We start from the raw sequence: 20571 nt of genomic DNA, 5'->3' as shown, positions 1-20571 counted from the left end.
TTTATCATATAAAGAAAATTTTATTCATATCTATGTCATGTAACTTTAAGAGTGATGAAATTTAAATTTCATACTCCTTAAAGTATAAAAAGGAAATAAAACTACAGCTGAATAATAAAATATGAATATTAGGGAGTTTCTATTTTAGTATCGGAAAATAATGTCTATGTTAATTACTGGATTACTGGTTTGATTTAATAAATTATGTGGAAAATAGTGTAAATATTGTTGTGGCGATCAGAAGACAATATTTAATGCTGTCCCACATTTATTCTTGTTAATTTCTGCAGCGATTTGACCCTAGTTGAACTTAAAATTTTGTGACATTAAAAACTGATTGATGAAAAATTGACAATGGGGATTCAGTTCATTCACCTCTATATAACCTTTGTATGTCACTAACTCTTTCAACTTATAATAATAGACAAAAAGTTGGTCCATGAATTTCAGAGTTCGATCCATAATTACCCTAAACAAAAACATCGCATGCATATTTTACGATGCGTGCGATAGCACATTAGGGTTCTATAGTTGAAACGAAAAGTCGACTTTTTTCGACCTTTTTCCCGACTTTTTTCGACTTTTTCCCGACTTTTTTCGACTTTTATTAACAAAGTCGACTTTTCAACTTTTTTCACAGACGATAGTCGAGTTATCGACTTTTTTGAAACACAGTAGTCGACTTCGACTTTTTGACTTTTTTCGACAAAAAGTTGATTGTTCGATTATTCGAAAGTCGATTTATAGAACCCTAGAGCACATGCAACAAATTCGGAACATTATTTTTTACTTTTAACAGAATTTTCGTTTAAAATAATTATCTAAATAACATTAAAAAGGGCACCCTAATACACATGTCAGTGTATATTTATATAAACATATACATACATATATATTGCTTTTACTCATGTGTCGGTGTTGAGAAAAAATATATATCTTGGCGGATGTTTTGGCATTAGAAAATGTGTGTTACCATCGTCGTCATCATCATCGTCATAAACATAATGAACATGTTGTATTTAATGTGTGAACTTGATTGTTAGTTTTTTGATGTACACGTGGTGTACGAAAACAACAGTAACTACAAAAAAAAAAAAAAAAACAAATACAAAAATAGAAATAGAAACAGTAACAATATATACATACATATATACTTGTATATAAAATAATGGCAGTATATTGAACGTATCAATGAATTTACCACGAATCAAACACGGAAAAAATCTCTTATACATTCGTATTTTCGGTGAAATTTCAGATCAATAAATAACATTGAAATGACATAAGATTAACTTATAATATAAGTGAGTTTAGCCGATTACTACAAAAGTATAAAAATTTAATATAGAAAAAATAATTATGATTAAAACTTCCCAGCAAAAACTTTCCATGATGTTAAAATGCTAAAAATTTACTTACATAATGACATTTAAAGTTATTGTTTGCACACAGCGCTATCATTAGAGAAAAGTAATTACAAGTAATTAGAAAAATTAGTCGTTGTAAATCGCTTGAAGAAACGTATAGAGCTTTTATAGCTCCAAGAAGACTAATGAATTATAAAGTATATTACACATTATTAATAAGGCCTTCTTAGACTACTTCTATGCAATCCAGACGATTTATAGTAGTCACTGAAAAGTATGTTGTTAGGTAAGTAATTATAATTCAAAGTCAATACCTAGTTTTTGACGGATTATGTTTTATTTAAATCATTCAAAATCAATACAATAATCCATTTACAAGTCGTTAACAATAATATTTGATAAGCTTATAACTTGTAAAATTTTCCGCTAAATAACGGAAATGTAAATATCACGTCTATACTTCATTTTTAGAAGTTGCATACTTTTTTTACTATTTGGTTCGTACCGTAAAATGTACATTTGTGTCATGTCCGTCCATTAAAACAAAAACTTTGAGAACAACAGAATGTTGTATGAATGTATGTAACATATATCACGCCTCGTACGTTATGATGCTTAAAAAAGGCGAGACAATATCTATTGTTATTTTACACTACAAAGTACAGAAAAACATTTTTTCCACATTTACAAACGCTTAGATGTTTAGACAAACATACATTACGACATGAAAATTTTGTAAATGTGTGTGCGTTTAATTTGTATATCTACATGTATATCTTACTGTCTGTCTACATGCACAAGTATGTAGGTATATACGAATAAATAAATGTATTTGTATCATTGTTCTCTAACTAAAACCTTAAATAGTTTGGTTTTTATTCTTCAAAGAGAAAAACTGAACACAAACAAACAAATTCACCCACTCACCATACATACATTCAAATGTCCTGATAAAAACACACATACATATGTACACAAACAAACATAATGGCAAAATAAAGTCACCAAAAATTGCGATCATTTAAAATTGTCTTAATACCCTACCTATGAAGTTATTTACTAGTCTTTTTAAACCATTTGATATCGAGTAAGGTATATGATTTTTGAATATTACGGTAAATAGTCAACTGTCAATTACTAGTTAGTTAAATTTTTTGAAATAGCTCAAAATGTTTGAAGTATGTATTAATCAATAAGTAGTGCCACGCCCACATTCAAATTATAGTGAAAAGTTATATATTTCGAAAACTAAAACAGCTGACATCCATGTGAACCTTGTGGTAATAAATAGCAAAAAATGGGCTTGGAACCTGACATATGAATTAAATTAAAAAATTCGTCATGGGCAAATAAGTTGTTGACTAGGAAGAAGATTTTACCGTATTTTTGCTAGTTAGTTCAGCCATTACGAACTGTTGTTATTACCTTAAATATAGTTTCAATCTTAGAATTTTAAAAATCTAAAACTGGCAACTTTGCCAGACACTTTTAATTCTTGTGCAAGCAAATGCAAAAAAAATCAAAAACAATACAAAGCAATAATGACTGCATACAAAGCTTTGTAGTTCTCTTTTTGTAACAATAAAAATTTATTTTGTCATGGAAGGAGAAGAGAGAAACTTTGCTACTTTAAACAAATATGTTGCTGACAAAACATTGTTTGTCTGATACGAGCTAGTCGCATTGTATGTTTGATATTTCATATTATTTTCATTTACATTGATTTTTTTTGTTTTATGCACTTGCAACATGCATTTCTTTTCTTTATATTGTGGCAGTAACGCGAACAAAGTAAAGTGAGTTGTATGGTGATGGAAGCGAGACGCAAAGTGTTGTCACTTGAATGTTTTGTATTGCATTGTTATACTTTAAACTGAATTGCATTCGCTTTTGTAAATGTTAACTTGTTTTACTTCTATATTATTTATATAAAAAAAAAAAACTATATGTACTATGTATATTTTTTTTCGTTTTCCTATATATTTATGTTATTTTTGTCATGCCTTTTATTATATTCTTCTTCGTCATGTTACTTTATTGTTTAAAAAGGATTTATATTTTGTTGGCAACGCGTTGATTTAATGAAGTCACTGTCTGTTTGTCTATATTTTCCAACTTGGTTTGTTATTGTTTGTTTATATTTTTCTTTATTATTCTTTTTTCTCTTTGCTGTAGCGTTGGTGTAGGTATATGTTTACCCAGAGGTTCGGTCGGACAGTTCCGAACTTCCTATTTCACCTAAAGAGTTTAATGGGTAGTTCGATACATTTACGAGGAAGTCCATCGTTGCAAAGCGGGCATAAAAGTGTTGATTGTCTTCTGCCTCGATTACAAAGAGTACATCTGTGACGAAAACGAAATATAACCAACCAAGTTATTAGACGTTAATGGAAATCGATGTTCTTTTAATGCATTGACTCTTTGTCTAACTGCTGGGTACTAAGGCTTACATACATATGCAACTGTACCCAGTAAACCTTTGAAGTACGATATAATTTATAGACAAACATTTTCATATTTTCCTGGGTATTTGAAATAAATAACAAAGGATTATAGATATATACATACATTTTCATTAAACCATTTTAAAGTGTTTGCTTTTTAAGAAATAATTTCGAAATCATACTCAATTTGAAATAATACCTTCCTGTTTGCTGGGAATGCATAAGAGCATGTGTGAACAAAACTAGTTCCATTTAGTCTTCTCTTCATTTCATGTTTTTTGGCAACATTTTTGGCATTTCATCATTGAATGTCAGTAAGCTTTATGATGTTTATGTAAAGTTTTTCCATTTTTATTTTCTTATTGTAAGAACGTTTTTATTTTTCGCTGTAATATTTCACAAGTCATTTACAACTTTGATTTTTTTCTTTATGTGAGTGTATTCTTTGATTTGTTTGTTTCGAATGGACGATTCATGTGAATTTCATACACTGTTCTTTACAGAACTTAACAATATAGTTGTTACTTGCTTTATAACATTGTTATTGTTTTGGAAGATTCGTATATATTGCAATGAACATATATTCACTGAAATCGCTGAACTATAACAAACAACATTTTGTCCGATTAGGATGAACCTATTATCGCTGCCATGAGATATTTGCAAACTATCTTACCGGTTGGACGTATGAGATCCATTGATAAAGACTAATATCTTTAAAATCTTTAGTACAGAGAAAAATTCTATAACTGGAAGTTTGTCGAAATCTATTTACAAGCTGCCAGCAAAACCTTAAACTAAATTTTCTATAATTTACCTATACAATAGCATTTTTAATAAGTATTTCAATACGCTGGTAACATAAAAGGTAAGTACTTACCACGTTAACTTATAAATAAAGAGTTAGGTAAGTTGCCTACGAAGTTACGCCCACTGTGCTTACTCGTGTACAATAAAATATTGGGTTTGTACTGATGTTTGTAACATACAAAAATATTCGTTCTATACCTTAAAGTATACCAATCTGAGTCGATTAAGCTGTTTCCGTCCGTCCGTCCATCCGTCTGGCTGGCTGGCTGGCTGTCCATGTAAACTTTGTGCGAAAGGAACAGGCAGCAATTTTCAAGATAATTGGATGAAATTTGGCACACGCTTCTTTTGGCCCAAGGACAAAGCCTAGGCTAAAATCGGTCCATTATTTCGACTAGCCCCCATACAACCAATACCCTCATATAGGGCCTTTGAGCTCATAATAAAGTTGAATGTTCTATTATGTCAAAAAAATTGACAAAACTTAATTTTATAGAACTCTAAATGACACTACCGATTTTTGTAATGATCGGGTTTCATTTGAAAAAGCTACTAATAAAACTTTGAAATTTTACATAAATAACTTTAAAGTAGACTTTACTTTCTCTACCAACATTTATAAATATAGGGTCATATTTTCCCCTACTCCCTTAGAGCTCTCTTGTAAAAAATCTCTTTTTTTTGCCAAAAACAAGTAAAAATATTCCAGAATAAAGTTAAGAAAACAAATCAAATGCTTCATTTTTTTAATTAATCCCTATTTTTAACATACTAACTAGTGTAGGGTATCATATGGTCGGCTATGCCCGACTATAGAATCATACTTTTTTTGCGAAATATATAAGCGAATTATATGCAAGAAATTTTGAGTCTTTATCATGAGTTCCAACATAATCCAAAACTCCTAATAATTGTATTTAAAAATACGTGTTTAATAGTTTTATCGTGTCATTTAATAACCTTTAATTTTAAAATTTTATAAAACATTCATATTAAATAGCAAACAATTATTATTAACATAATTTGAAGTAAATAATAAACCAAATACAAAACAGGTATTTCCATAAAATTTTAAACTAAATATACAATTTACTTTAGCAAAATAAAATAAATATTACCAGACCCTTTATATGGTGTTACTGAAGGATCATAAACCACCACTGAAACCCCCATAGAAGTAAGTGAATGAACAGTATGTCCTGGCATTCTAAATAATTGTGTGGTTAACTGGAATATGTTGCATGACATAAATATGAAAAATTTGTCTAATAGCTGTGAAATAACATGTAGTAAAACATTGATATTATTTTAAAAATTTAATTTTTTTTGTGTATTTAACATGTACTTAACACAATTATTTTACATGCAGACATGTGTACATGCTCGCACTTAAATAAATGCAATTTTATGATCAAAATTTTATAATTTGAAATGTGTAAAAAAAAAACAAAAAACGCCTTAGCAATTTTATTCCCCTCACTACTATAGTGAAGAGGTTATTTATGCTGATGTTTGTAACACCTAATAATATTGGTTATAGCAATCTCCTCAGAATTATTTTCTAAGTCTGTTTAGCTATGTCCGTCCGTTCCTTTGCGTGTCCATGTAAACTTTTTGCGCACACTACAGATGGCAATTTGCCACATACTTTTCTTTTAACCCAAAATCGAACCTTTTTTCGTCTTGCCTTTATACAACCTTACCTGAAAAACTGTGATTAATTATAAAACAATTTTTTTACAAGAGGGCGTTTTTACAGTGTAGGGGAAATTATGGCCCCATCCTAATAGACGAATTCATATTTACTTCAAAGTTATTTATGTAGAATTAAAAATAGTTATTAGTGTTTATAAGTGAATTTTGACCTCCAAGTCATTCTCTGAAGGGCAGTTTGTATGGGGGCTTTTTGTATATTTTGTTGACAATTTTTTTTTAAATATAAAATACTGCTAACCTTACCTCTTATTAACAGGCGATGTTTTCAAAATTTTTAATAACTTATAAAGAAAATTGTCTCGGAAAAATTTAGATTTCACACTCTTGATTTTTTTTCAAACTTTCATTAATGTTTTCTGCTTAAAATGATCAAAAGTATACTTTTAAAAGCATATTAATATCTGTATAGTATAATTTTTTTTAAAACACCATTTTTTAGTTATATTTTACTTCAGTTATAAGACATCAATTCACTTTCATAAAACACCTGTTAACCCTTCTAACATAAAGCTCAACCAAAAATCATAAGCATATTTTCAAATCATTTATTTATAGAAAGTATTTTTGTAAAATTAAAATTTTGAATTTTATGCAAAAAGTTTTAGAATCACTGTTACTAATCATTTGTTCGAGCACATGTTTCAAAATGTATGTTGGTTGGTGTGAACACGCAATACGAATACATTCTATATAATGTTAATAATCATACTTCACTCTATTTTCCTCTCTCGCCACAGCTACTACATGTGTGATTGTATTCATATTTGACTGGTCATGTAAATGTTTGCATACAACATCCTTTAGCTCTACCAACGAGCATTTTGTGGGTGTTTAAATGTGTGCGTGTGAGAGATTTATTTTTTGTTAATTTGATTAAATTTAATTACTATGTCAGTCGCTAATAACGGATTTAATAAAAAAGCATTTAAATATTTAAAACCAAAAAAAAATGTATTTCAACAAAATTATATAAACACTGTGAATATGCCTTTGTATTAGTGTATAGACAGATTATTTGAAAATGTTTAAATACGACGGTAGTCTTTGAAATTCTCCGAACTAAAAGAAAACCTCACATAATATTCAAACATTTGAACCTTTGAACATGACATCATTTAAACATTAAAATATTATTGACAAAAACGAAAATCTGCTAGCAGAATTTCCAGGCCAAATGGTTCCAGGCCAAATGGTTTAACTTATGAAACTGAGTGAAAAATGGAAAAGTTTTGTAAGGAATTATTCAGTTTATTCGTTCATTAATTTCTATTCATTTCACTAGAATTTTAATAGAAAATGTCTTTATGTTGGAAAAATTTATAAATAACTTTTAAGACTACCTACGTAGTTAATGTCGGTAGGAGTATTTACAATAACAACAAATAAATAATAATGAAAAAAGAAACGGAGTAAAACTCAGCTGAACTTTTACATACACCAGACATGTGTACTTGTTTTCATAATTGTTCATTGTTCCGTTTGTTTTGTTGTTTGTGTTTGAGTTCATATTGGTATTTGTGTTTGTAGTCGTATTTGTGTTTATGTTTGTGGGTTTCCGGTATTTGACTTTAAACTATTGTCGGCATTTTCTATATATATATAATATATATATATATTATATATATATATATATATATATATATATATATATAATATATATATATATATATTTTTTTTTTAATACATTTCAAGTTTTTTTTTTGTAAGCCTCTCTGTTACAGACGATTATAACTTTAGGTTTTTTTTCTACTGCTGCTTCTACCGGGTTATTTTGTTTGTTACAAGCATTTAATTCTACATCAATCGAACTAAAATCAATGCAATCATTTTATTTAAGTTAATTTCTTGTTGTTTTTTTTACTTTAGCTTTTTTCTCCCGTGCTATTTTTACTTTTTTTGTTTTATTGGTTCCTTTTATTTCTACAACGAATACAATAAAACTTGTAATGCAGATGTTCAATTTTACAGTACAATGGTCAACTTTGAAGATCCATTTTCAGTTTGTTTGTAAACGGGATTGCTGTTGATGTTGCTGCTGCTGTACGTCTATTTGGAGATTTGTGCATATAAAGATTTCATTAAGCCACGTTCAAAAGGTTGTTATCAGTATTTTTATTGTTTGAAATTGCCTGCTGCCTCAATTGCATAACACAACCTTTATTATAAAAAGAAGAAAAATATGCCCAGAAGATGTAGAAGGCGACGACGCTGTTGGTAAGGAAAAACAAAAAAAATCAATGATTGAACAAGATTTAGAAATGTTTTACAAACAAAATGGAAACGAATTTACTGGCTCTGGTAAATAAAATGCGGGAATTGTAGACATAAAGAACATTGTTAGCTACTTATTTACAATGTACATATATTTAAATAAATATGTATTTAGATGCCTCCAACTGGATAGTTTTGTTTTTGTGATGAAAGAAAATACAAAACAAAATTCTTGGTAAGTTTTATATTAAAATTAGTGTTTTCGTTCTCTGCAACAGAAAGAATTAAATTTCTAAAAAATGTAATTAAATTTGATTTTAAATTTAAGTAAAATTTACTTCAAATATAATGCAGGTAGTAAAAAATCACATGATATCCTGCAGAAATTAAAAAAAAATCCTTTTCTTTTCCAAAAGAATTAAGTTTGGAAATTATTGTATCATTTCATACTCGATTAAATCTCCTTCATATGTTTAACGCCAGTATTCTGCTTTCACTCATGTTTTGAATTAATTGGGACTACTGGTCTCAGAGAGTACCATTAGGTCTCCAGTAGATTGACCAATACGAAAATCGGAAAATCCTGTGTATCCTCGCCAATCCTAAGAACGTGTGTGGAGATGTCATCTGGGCACTGAGATTTTCTAAACATAGTACTGGTATCGCAGGAGAATGTGGGTAATGGTTCATAAGTTAATAATTTAATGCAAAAGTTTGGACCAGTATATTCGCCTTCTCCTTAGCAACGCTTACAATTTTGTTACCCAAAAGAACAGACCATAAACTTTTGATTCCGTTGGCAGCAAGAATGGATCGGTATGAATCTGACATTCGTAGTTAAATTTTTCACTATCGAAAATCTGGCCGCAATCTTTTCTTGCATTCACTTCAATAAGATAGTTTCTATACCCTCACCATTTGTGAAATTCCATATTCTGTCACTTGGTTGCAGATCGCGTCAGATTTTTCCTTACAATCAACACAGATTTTCTTCCGGGAAATGAAAGATTTCACTCCTAGTTTGATTATGGCAAACATCTCGTTGGCAGTGTTTACGTTGCCGTCTAGAAAACAAAATTTCCAAATGAAGTTTTTAATAAAATTTTTTAACACATTCCAACGCGACTTCTTGGTGTGTCATAATGTCCATAGACCTTATGCTATACTAAGTTGAGCTTTAATGACCATGGACATAATGACAATTTCAAAAATGACATAATGTCCAAGAGCAATACGACAGAAAGTCAATGGTTTTCAATGAGTCCATTTATAAAAAGGCTTATTTTAGCGAAGCTGGTATTCGAAATTCCCCAAAGTTTGAAATCGCAGCGACCGGCCAATGGCCGACTATCCAAGACACCTTTTAAAAGGAATCCAAAATGCAACATACACCAAATTTAGTAGCAATTCTTTTCGGGATAAGTGTGTCCCTATCCTCAATTCTAACCACATTTTTTAATACATTATGTTTAAAAAGTTTCAAAATGTCCAAGGCCTTCGCGGGAAAGTTTCGCGAACCAAGTGCTGAGTATAAGAAGGTAGTTTTTATTCATTTCCCAATGGTAAGCAGATATCAATAATATTATATTAGCACAGTCTCAATACAATTCAATTTAAGTTTTAACGCTTTCAATATTCAGTCCAAAAGCAATGTTTAAAAAAGAAAAGCCATAAATCTCTAGGATTGAATTAATGATTTTTCCACATTTGAAAATATCCATCCATTTTACAAAAATTAAAACATTTAAAGCAACTGAATTGAATTTCGTTGTGTACTTTTTTTTCAAATATTTGTTGTTTATTATTTATTGGCAACTACTTAATAGTTAAAAGTGCCATGTTTGCTGGACGGATAGACTGACTGAGAAACATGCATACAAAACATTTCAAATCGATTGGTTGTTTCTCCATACTTATTGTTGTTAAATTTAGTTACAAGCATTACAACAAACATGTCCTTGTACTGACAGTGTTTGCTGAAAAAAAACACATTCTAAACATCCAAAAGAAAAAATGTAGAAAAATTTAAAAAAAAAACATGAAATAAAAGGCTCAACACAATTAAATGACAATAATATAAAGAAATAAAGTCATGTACATGTAGGAATAGGATATACATTTATACAACGTTAGCACCCTACGTTGTACTTCTACCCTTAAAAATATTTTTGTATGAAAATTGTCAATTAAGAAAATGTCCAATACTGACTCAAAATATTTTGAAACAGATTTCTACTAAAATATGCAATCTTAATCTTAATTTCTTAAAATTCATAATCTTTCGATTTTACATCCCTAATATATAAAAATACACTAAAATACAAACACATCAAACTTTAAACACTAATACACTAAACGCAAGACATATAGCCAAGCATTTAGTAGTGTATAAACTTGTGACTGTAAATATGTATTTATGTCGTTTCTACTACCACCATTACAATTGCAAGTAACAAGTTCAATATTTTAAATTTGGCAGCTTTCCCACTTAGAAATTTCGCCAAAGCTCAAGATGAAGCAGAAATTGTCAATGGGTAAATATTTCCTTTCCTTTTTGTTGTGCCCTTTGTAGTGGCAGGAACAACTTTAACACTTAGAAAGAGAAACAGATTTCTATTTTCTATCCCTTTTTAGTTTCACAATTCATTTACAACATTTCCAGTTACAAGACTTATCACTCACATCAATTGATACATTTTCGCATTTGAAGACTTATCGATGACATTACACGCTTGTGCAAGATTTAGGGTCAATTATATTGGATTTGATTTGTGGATTTTAAAACAGTTAGCAAATTGTTTGTTTTGCTTTTTCGTTTATTTGGTTTTTATTTTTTTGTTCATCTTGGTCAAAATCAAATGGAGAATAAGGACATGATTTGGTGAAAAAGTTCATTAAGTGTTGAGTAGTTTAAAATTAAAAAAAAAAAAAATACATAAGTGGTTAATGAGGCAAGCCTGATAAATACTAACTTATAATGTGTTGAAGCAGGATAGAGCATATATTGATTTATGATTTCAATGGCATTTGTTGCCAATTGATAAGGTTTTTTTGTGAAAAACAATTGTTAAATTCATCCAATCAAAAATATTTACGAGTGAATTTGTGCAACAGAACATAGAACAGAACTAGTAATGACTTATTAAACTCCCTTTTTGTAAGTCATCGTAATAAGTAATTGTCTCTAATCACATTACCAAGTGAAAGTAAAGAATTAAAGTAACATATATTCTGTGGTGAAGATAAAATGTTTAACTATTGCCTGATTTAATGTCAAATTTCGATTAACCATTTATTATAAGCTTTTAAAACGAGTATAACTTTAATATAATAATAAACGAAATATTTAATCGATAACTGAAGCCTTCATTTTAAAATGCCTATTTACTACTGCTGTGTTTCGCAGCAGCACCAATCGCAGACGATAATGCAGACGGCAGCAGCCAACAGATAGATATATGAATAGCATGTGAACACAAATGGACAACGTTACATTAAATCAGTAAGTGATTCAAAGTTATAGTCACTACAGTAGTTTACATTTTAGTGCTTTTAGTAAATAGTAAAAATATATATATGTACATATGTATGTAACAATGAGTTGAAAGATTGAAGACCAGACCCAAATGCCAGTCACAGCAACAGCAATATGCACATAATGCTATGTGTATAACCCTGCTGTTATATATTAACGTTTATTGGACCCTATATAAACAATAATTAGATTTCATATTTTAAATGGGTTACACACTTTACAATAGCAAAAAACTCTTTCGTTTCAAGTGACATACTTATATATTCATATATTGTAATTAAACAATTTGAGAAAGCTATTTAAAAAGGGATACATTAAACCCATGTAAAACTACTGGAATACATAAATATATATGTAAATATAGATGTAGTGTTATTTTTGGTATAAATATTTTATATCATGTGTACTATTTATTGGCAACAGGCCAAAATATGTGACTCTAAAAATTCCTTATTGCCTAGTGTTGTTTTGATTTTTTTCTTTTTTTTTTAAATTTTGGTCTTGCTTTTAATAGCATCCCCAAAAGTCAGTTCCACCATGGCGACTGTTACTTGTACTACAAACTTTATCATTTTATGACTACTACAATTACAAGTAATTTTTTGTTTTATCTTTCTTTGGGTTGCTTTACTTACTAAAGAAATGAGCCAAAAACTAGGTTCATACATATGTAACATTGTATATGTATTCTCAATTATCAAAAGATGAAGTTTTTAGCAACTAATGCGTTGCAATTGATTTTATATGTAAAAAAAACTCAAAATGCATATGTATGTATGATTATGTTAACATAAATAAACATATACTTATATGAAAGGGTGTTTACTAAAGAGTACTATTAATATGGGTCCTTTTTGAATTCAAAGACGATCTAACAACGTCTGTCCGTCTGTCCGTCTGTCGGCTGAAACCACGATAGAGATCGAACGGAAAGAGCTAGAGAGTTAAAATTTTTCACAAATATTTCTTATAGGTAAGATTTGTTTGGTATTGTAAATGGATAATAATAGTCCACGTTTTCGCATGGCCCCAAGCTAGCTTTAACTGTCATAACTACTTTAAAAATGCGAGTATAGCGAAGAAATTCGACATAAATAAGTCTTATATTAGTCAAATTCTCTCTATTATATATTATGAGGATCGGTTCATTATTGATCCTACCCCTCATATATGGTCCCCAAAAAAAATACTTTAACGCCCATTACTGACATAAAAATTGGAGCTTAGCGCTGAAATTCGACATAAATAAGTTTCAAAAATATATTTACCTAATTTTATGAAGATCGATCCACAATTAACCTTAACCCCCATTTAAGGTATTTCTCAGAAAATGACTTTAATGCTTACTACTGGTTTGAAAGTACGAGTATAGTGCTAAAATAATAAGAAAGTATTTTATGATCATAAATCATAAAAAGTTAAGCCCTACTAATCATCCAAATAAACCTCAAAGTGTTATAAACATATTAAAAATAAGATTTTTTTTGTCAAAATGCCTTTTGTTGAATTCCGAGGATTAAGTAATTTATTGATGAAAATCTTATTTTCTAAAAGAGTCTTTATACGAGGATTTAATGAAGTTCTTTTGGGCAGATGCGAGAGTATTTTAGGTAGTTTAATAAGGAAGCAAGATGAAACATTGAATCAAATTCAACCATTTTCAACCGATTTCATCCTTTAACTTAAACACACATAACTTGAACAGCATACCATATGAATGGATAAATTGACATATAATGTGTTTCTGATGTTATGCCAAATCGCACCGAAATCGCAAAATAACTTAAAAATTTTGTTCAAGTGCTTCTTGGTATTAGGCGTATACTTAATCATTAAAACATTAACACGTATACGTGCAGGTGTCTTTTTTTAAAAACAGTACAATTTCACTAACCCACATTATCACAATGTCTGGTTATTTTTTATCTTAAGGTTAAATTGACAGTTTTCATACAAAAAATATTTTAATCGGCAGAATAAATTTCGGTTAAACGACAACCGGAGGTGGAGTTAACGGGGCTTAGTAATACTTTTATTTTTTTTTTTTGTATTTACCGATTTTAATTAGAAACGCAACTATATTTGCACTAATGGGAGCTACTTTTATATATGCAGTTTTTAACCGATTCTAATCATTTTCAACCATGTAATCCCAGGTCAAAAGAAAAGACTTGTTGAGATAGCTGCTATAAGTTCGAATTCTGATATCAAGGGTATTTTAAAAACTAAACCCAATATACATGCCAACCAACAGGCATACATGTCGAAATCGACTCCGCTTTTTATAAGAACTCGGAGTATATATACATCATAATTCTGACTGACGTAATTAAAAAAAAAAAAAAAAATAATTTTGAGATAATTTTCAATACTTGTTTTTAAAAACTTGATAAACGTTCGTACAATACAAACATTAGCCAAAAAATGTCTTTCCAATTTAAAAGTCAAACTTGTATATATTGTTTATATATTTTAAAATTTATTTTAAAAACCACCTATTTATGACACCCTTTAAAATATAACATTTTACAACTCGATATTTTTATCTCCATCATCAACAAAATGAGTTGTGTATTACTTTTCTACATACTTAAAAGAAAATTAGTATTTAAAGATCAGAACTGAAATGTACTGCAATGCGACTTAAAGTAACTAAAAAATATGAGGCCTATTTTTACTTAACATAAACATTCAGTATGAAACGTAACCTATAGGATACAACAGAAAAAAAAAACAAAAACAAAGGAATTAGGAAAAAAACATATGACAGAAATATTTTGACATTTTAATATTTTACAACCAAAAGTGCTTGAACTGTAACAAATCAACAAGCAACTACAACGACGACGATCTAAGCATCCAGAATAAAAATACAAACATATAAACACAAGTTGGAAATACGATGCTGCCAAATGGTAAACACTTGTGGAAGCTAAATGTTTGTTAGAAGAAGAAAATGAATAAAAGAAATAAAATACAAAATACATGTAACACATAGAATTATCTAAACATTCACACTAGAACAGCAACCATCCGACAAACACTTAAACACTCACAGTTAAACCAAAAAATTCTCAAAGTTTAACATTAAGGACTCAAATGTTAGAAATATTTATTTACAGATTTTATTTTTTGAATGTTTTATTTGTTTTTTTTTTTTGCTCCCTTTGATATGGAGGAAATGGAAAGGAAAATATATAGATTTTTTCACTTTAATTATTATTTCTTCTTTATTCAAACAAAATATTCCTTTGTGTGTATTTAGGCGCTTTGAATGTTTTTTTTATATATATTCATTTGCTCATAGACAAATAAACATATGGGTTTTGGTAAAAAAAAATGCGTCTGTTGCATTAATTTGAAAGCATATTATGTGTATGAATTCATTACATATAGTTAGAGCAATGAGAACTAACAATTATTTTTCATTTAACAACAGTTGTTGTTTTTCAATGTGTCAAATTTTAAGCTTGAGTTGTGATATTAATTATTGGAGTATTTTTAACAGATGAATTTATTTAAAATAAATTTGTTTGTATAAGAGTTGAATGAATTTTTCCAAAATATATTTTTTTTGATCACAAATATTTTGTATATAAAAAATGAACACAATTTGGAAATTTGGAAAAAATAAAGCAATATGAAATGAAATTCGGTAACGAGATTTAAGTTTTTATAAAACTTGTCTATGTTGAATTTAATCATTTTATTTAAAATGTTAAACCCTTTATGAAAGTTGAGATCATTATTCAAATCAACTGCGTTTAAAACCAAAAAGAAAGCCGAATGGACGGATGTGTGTAGCCTTAAAATATAATATGGATGCAGCTAGTTTTCATACAATAAAAAGTAGTTCTTTAACTCATTTTCACTTATTCACCAAACAAATCATAATTTTGATTACTAAGCTACAAGTTGATATAATTTTTGACGACTTACACATCCAAGCAAAAACTTTCAGCACCATGTTAGGGGTAACTTGCTAAAATTTACTTTTACAATACATGGCTTCTATGGCTTCACAGGCAACATAATGAATTAAATTGAATTAGAAAGTATTTTTATAACACATTATTAGTAAAACTTTATTAGACTAAATAGTTGCCAGGTTAGCCTTTTTATACCCACCATCAAAAAAGATGGGGGGTATATTGGTTTTGTCATTCCGTTTGTAACACATCAAAATATTGGTCATAGACCCACAAAAGTATATTTATTTTGGGTCCTCATTAAATTCTAAGACGATCTAGCCATGTCTGTCCGTCTGTATGTCTGTTGAAAGAACGATAGAGTCCGAATGGAAAGAGGTAGAGGGTTGAAATTTCACATAAATATTTCTTATAGGTAAGTTCTATTTGGTATGGAAAATGGGTAATATCGGTACATGTTTTCGGATAGCTCCCATACAAGTGGCCCCTCGAGAAGTAGCTTTAACAGTCATAACTTGTTTAAAAATACAAATATAGCGATGAAATTCGACATAAGTAAGTTTCTTTTGATCCAAAATCACTACGCAAAATTTTATGAGAATCGGTTCATAACTGATCCTTTCGCCCATATAAGGTCCCTTTCAGAAAATGACTTAAACGCTTATTACTTGCTTAAAAATACTATATGAAATTCGACATAAGTAAGTTTCATACGAGTTAAAATCTATCTAAAAAACTTTATGACTTAATGTGCAATGCACATTAATGGCTTAAAAATACGAGTGTTCCGATGAAATTGGACACAAATAAATTTAATACGAAATAAGATTCGGCATAGCCGAACATAACACTCTAACTAGTTAAGGCTAAATTTAGCCTTTTTCGTCTATCTTATTTTGCATTAAAAAAATCCAAATTTTAGATCTATTATTATATATTTAAACATTTATAATAAAAATAACTACAAAGAGATTTAGATTTAAAAAAAAAACTTAATAAGTTTTAGAAACAAAAAGAGTATTTATTAGTAAAAACTTTTATTTATAATTAGATTGAATAATATAAAATTTATTTCTTTATAACTTTTAACTGATTTCCGAACGTAAAAACTAATTCTAGATTCTTAAGAGGCAAAACAAGACCAATCTAAAAAACACAATATTATTGGATATTGCACTACCTAAAAGACGTTTGACCATCAGGCTCAAAATACGGAGTAGTCCTCCAGTGCTTTTAAAAACTATAAAACTTTGTTCGAGATACAAGTATGTTTGTTAGACAATAATTATGTTTTTGTGTTCATAATTATGCACTATTAGAGGTGTTATGTACATATGTTCGACGTGAAGTCAAAGAACGATTTTTACATTTTCATGGGCTTCGTCCTATTGAAATTTTGCATACGTGACAAATATTATCAAGTAATCTACCGACCAGAATCTTGCGCTCAAACTTATAATGACTTTTTACTAGTCTAAATAAAAATTTGTAAGGTCTAAATATTTTGCCTTTTTCTAACCTTATTCCTTTTATTTTTTTATTTTATTTCTGAAGCTTTTGACAACACTGCATCTATGTAGTTCATTAGCCAGGTAGTTAGTTAGTTAGTTATTTAGTTATTTAGTTAGTTAGTTAGTTAGTTAGTTAGTTAGTTAGTTAGTTAGTTAGCAAGTTAAAGTTTTACTTTTCTATAGAAGTAATTAAAAAAACACATAAAGAAGTAATGATTTAAGCACTTGCTTGTCCTAGAAGGGTTGTCATTTTTATTTGATTCCAAATTCAATTATATTACATCATTCCAAAGAATTAACTCGTATGTTTTTTCTGGAACTGAAATTTTATAGAATTTTAAATAATACTAATTTTTATAACTATTAATAATTCCGGCAATAGACACAATTAATACAAAAGTCTAAAAATAAATTTATTCAATATAGAACAAAAAAATTTTCCCTTCAGCATTTTTTAAGGCTATTACATTTTTTGTATTTAAAAATTTCATATTCACAAATTAAATTTGTTTTAATAAAATCAAAGTTTAATTGACTAAAATTAAGAATTTTTTTTTTTTTAAACAGAACAATTAACATGTGCATACAAAGTTTTTAAAAATGTATAGAAAAATTAAAAAAGATAATGTAAATATATAGTTCTAATTACAGTTTGAGACATAACTCACCTGTTTTTTTGTTGAAGAACTTTTACTTTCGATGAAATGTGATTTTAGTTTTTTCTTCTGCTTTTACTTTTATTTTATTTTCTTGCAGATGTAATATTTTTTTGTTTTATTTTTTAAAAGTGTAAATTGCTTAATTGTTTTTTTATATTGTTTTGTTTTTAATTTGTTGTATTTTTATTATATTTAAAGGTATTCATATGTATTTGGATGCAACTACATTATTTTGATTTTAATTTAAAATTTAAATATTTTTTTTGTTTATAGTACTTATCTGTAATTTCTGTTTTTCTTTACACTAGTTTTTGTTGCTTTTGCTTTTCTAAAAATAAAAAAAAGATATAAATATATTTTAATAAAATTAAATTCAAACAGATTGATCGCAAAATCTATTATAACTAAAGGAAATTTCTAAATTTTTAACAAGATTGATCCACTATAGTGGGAAGCGTATTCTTACTTGTTTTATTATAAAACATTTAATGAAAAACCAATTTATAATTTAAACCAGATATCTACTTGGTTTTAAAACTCTTTACATTGTAAAAAAGGTGAATCATTACCAAACAAATACGTTTATTTGAAAAGTATTGTATTCTTAAATTGAGATCGAATCGTAATTGACTTGGGAATAGTTAATTTGGTGGGATGAATTATTCGTAAAAAACTCAACAACTTATTAAAGATATACTATATTACTATAAGATTGGACAAATCCAAAATTGGGTTTATACTTTAGTCTTTCACAGAGTTATGAAATTGATGGTTTCGGCACATGCTTGTCATAGGATTCCAAAAAATCACTTAGTGCTCCTTTTGAAATGATGAAAAATTATTTTTTATAATATGGAAAATGCAATCGGAAAGATAAAATGATGTAATAAATTCAGCCATTGTGAAAAGTTCTAAAAAAGAGTACCATTTTCTGCATTTTGTTTAGGAATACACTTTTTTCGAAAATTAAGTTATTAAAATATTTCATGTATATACATGGCTTATTGCTTTGACTTTAAATTTAGTTGATTTAATTTGTAGAATATTTTGTTTTCATGAATTCAAATATATTTATATTTAAATAATCTGTTATGAGCTTGAGAGTCCTGTTCAAGCTTTTTAAACAGACTTCATCTTTGTGGCAAATTTTATTAAAATATCACGAAAATTGGGGCCTGTAGAGTGTGCACAAGGTTTACATGGACACACTGATAGAAGGACAAGCGAACATAGCTAAATCTACTCAAAGAGTGATTCTAAGTCCATCAGTCTACTTAGGGTGTTACAAACATCAGCACAAACTCACTCCACACTCACCACTATAGATGGGTAGAGTACACAAATGTTATTGAATTATAAAATTTTGCCACAGTGAATGGATAACAAAATTTTGACAAACAATATGTTATTAATCATAAGGAGTTTAATTAAAATGCAAAACAATTATTTTAAAACAATTGCAACAACAATCAAAGTAGAAATAATTTCACTTGCCACAGAATGTATAATTCGAACGCTATATTAATTGTTAGGGAATAGATTTAACATTTATGATTGCTGCAATTAAAAACATTTTTTTTAATTTTTTTAATTTTTATAAAAAAAATTAATATCTCAAAAAATTCGGCATATTTTTATTTAAAATAAAATTATAAAAAATATGATATTGGCGATAAGAACGAAATATGCGAAAAAAATACAATTATATGTAAAAAAATGCCGAAATATGCTGAAAATGCAATATATGCATAAATATAATGTAAAGAACAAAATATGCAAAAATATGCTCTAATAATATATTTCTTATTGCATATTTTTAATTGCCCAGCTCACTATTAATATTTTAATTTCCTATTAACACATTTATTGAAAAATTCTTCAACATGATTGAGAATTATATACTTCAAAAGAATCTTCAATATTTTTTACCGAACACCATTGTTAAAATGTTATAAGCAGTTTAACCTATCAATTTTTTTCTTTAAATAAAACGTCTTTTTATGTATTCGTGGATAAAATATCTGCACGTCTCAGACCAATTTAGAAGTTTCTGTATCGAGCTGTTTGAGTATATTTTTGCATATTTTTTACATAAATACAAATTTTGCATAATTTGGCTTTTGTAGCATATTTTTAAGAGTTTTTAAAGATTATGTTTCTTTTATTGCTTATTTCTATATAAACAGATAAAATCATAAAATCGCTAACTTTGGATGTCACAAGACCAGTTTAGAAGCTATGAATAAATTGGGAAGAAATTTGTGAACTTACGCCAAGAGTTTAGGGATCAATGGGTTAACTGAACATAAAACAAAATTTTATTAAGCTCGTAAAATCTTGTAAAATTAAATTTTACATTACTAACCCAATTATTCATTTATTTTATAAA

The 20571-nt window shown here is 28.2% G+C and overlaps 1 protein-coding gene across 4 annotated transcripts in view; it reads right to left on the bottom strand.

The window, feature by feature from the left end:
* LOC111681546 (sex determination protein fruitless) overlaps positions 1–18284 on the bottom strand; it is a 415139-nt gene extending 396855 nt beyond the window's left edge. For 2 of the 4 annotated variants that reach the window (XM_046948231.1, XM_046948230.1), the window contains exon 1: positions 18192–18281. The gene's annotated coding sequence lies outside the window, so the exon portion shown is untranslated. Of the gene's footprint in view, positions 1–18191 lie in introns of all 4 variants that reach the window. The other 2 variants (XM_046948225.1, XM_046948229.1) reach the window with 2 other exon arrangements.
* Between the last annotated feature and the right edge of the window lie 2287 nt (positions 18285–20571).

Source organism: Lucilia cuprina, chromosome 4 (genome assembly GCF_022045245.1).
Source record: "Lucilia cuprina isolate Lc7/37 chromosome 4, ASM2204524v1, whole genome shotgun sequence".
Classification (NCBI taxonomy): domain Eukaryota; kingdom Metazoa; phylum Arthropoda; class Insecta; order Diptera; family Calliphoridae; genus Lucilia; species Lucilia cuprina.
Note: the sequence above shows the minus strand (reverse complement) of the source record. Positions and strands in the feature narration are given on the sequence as shown.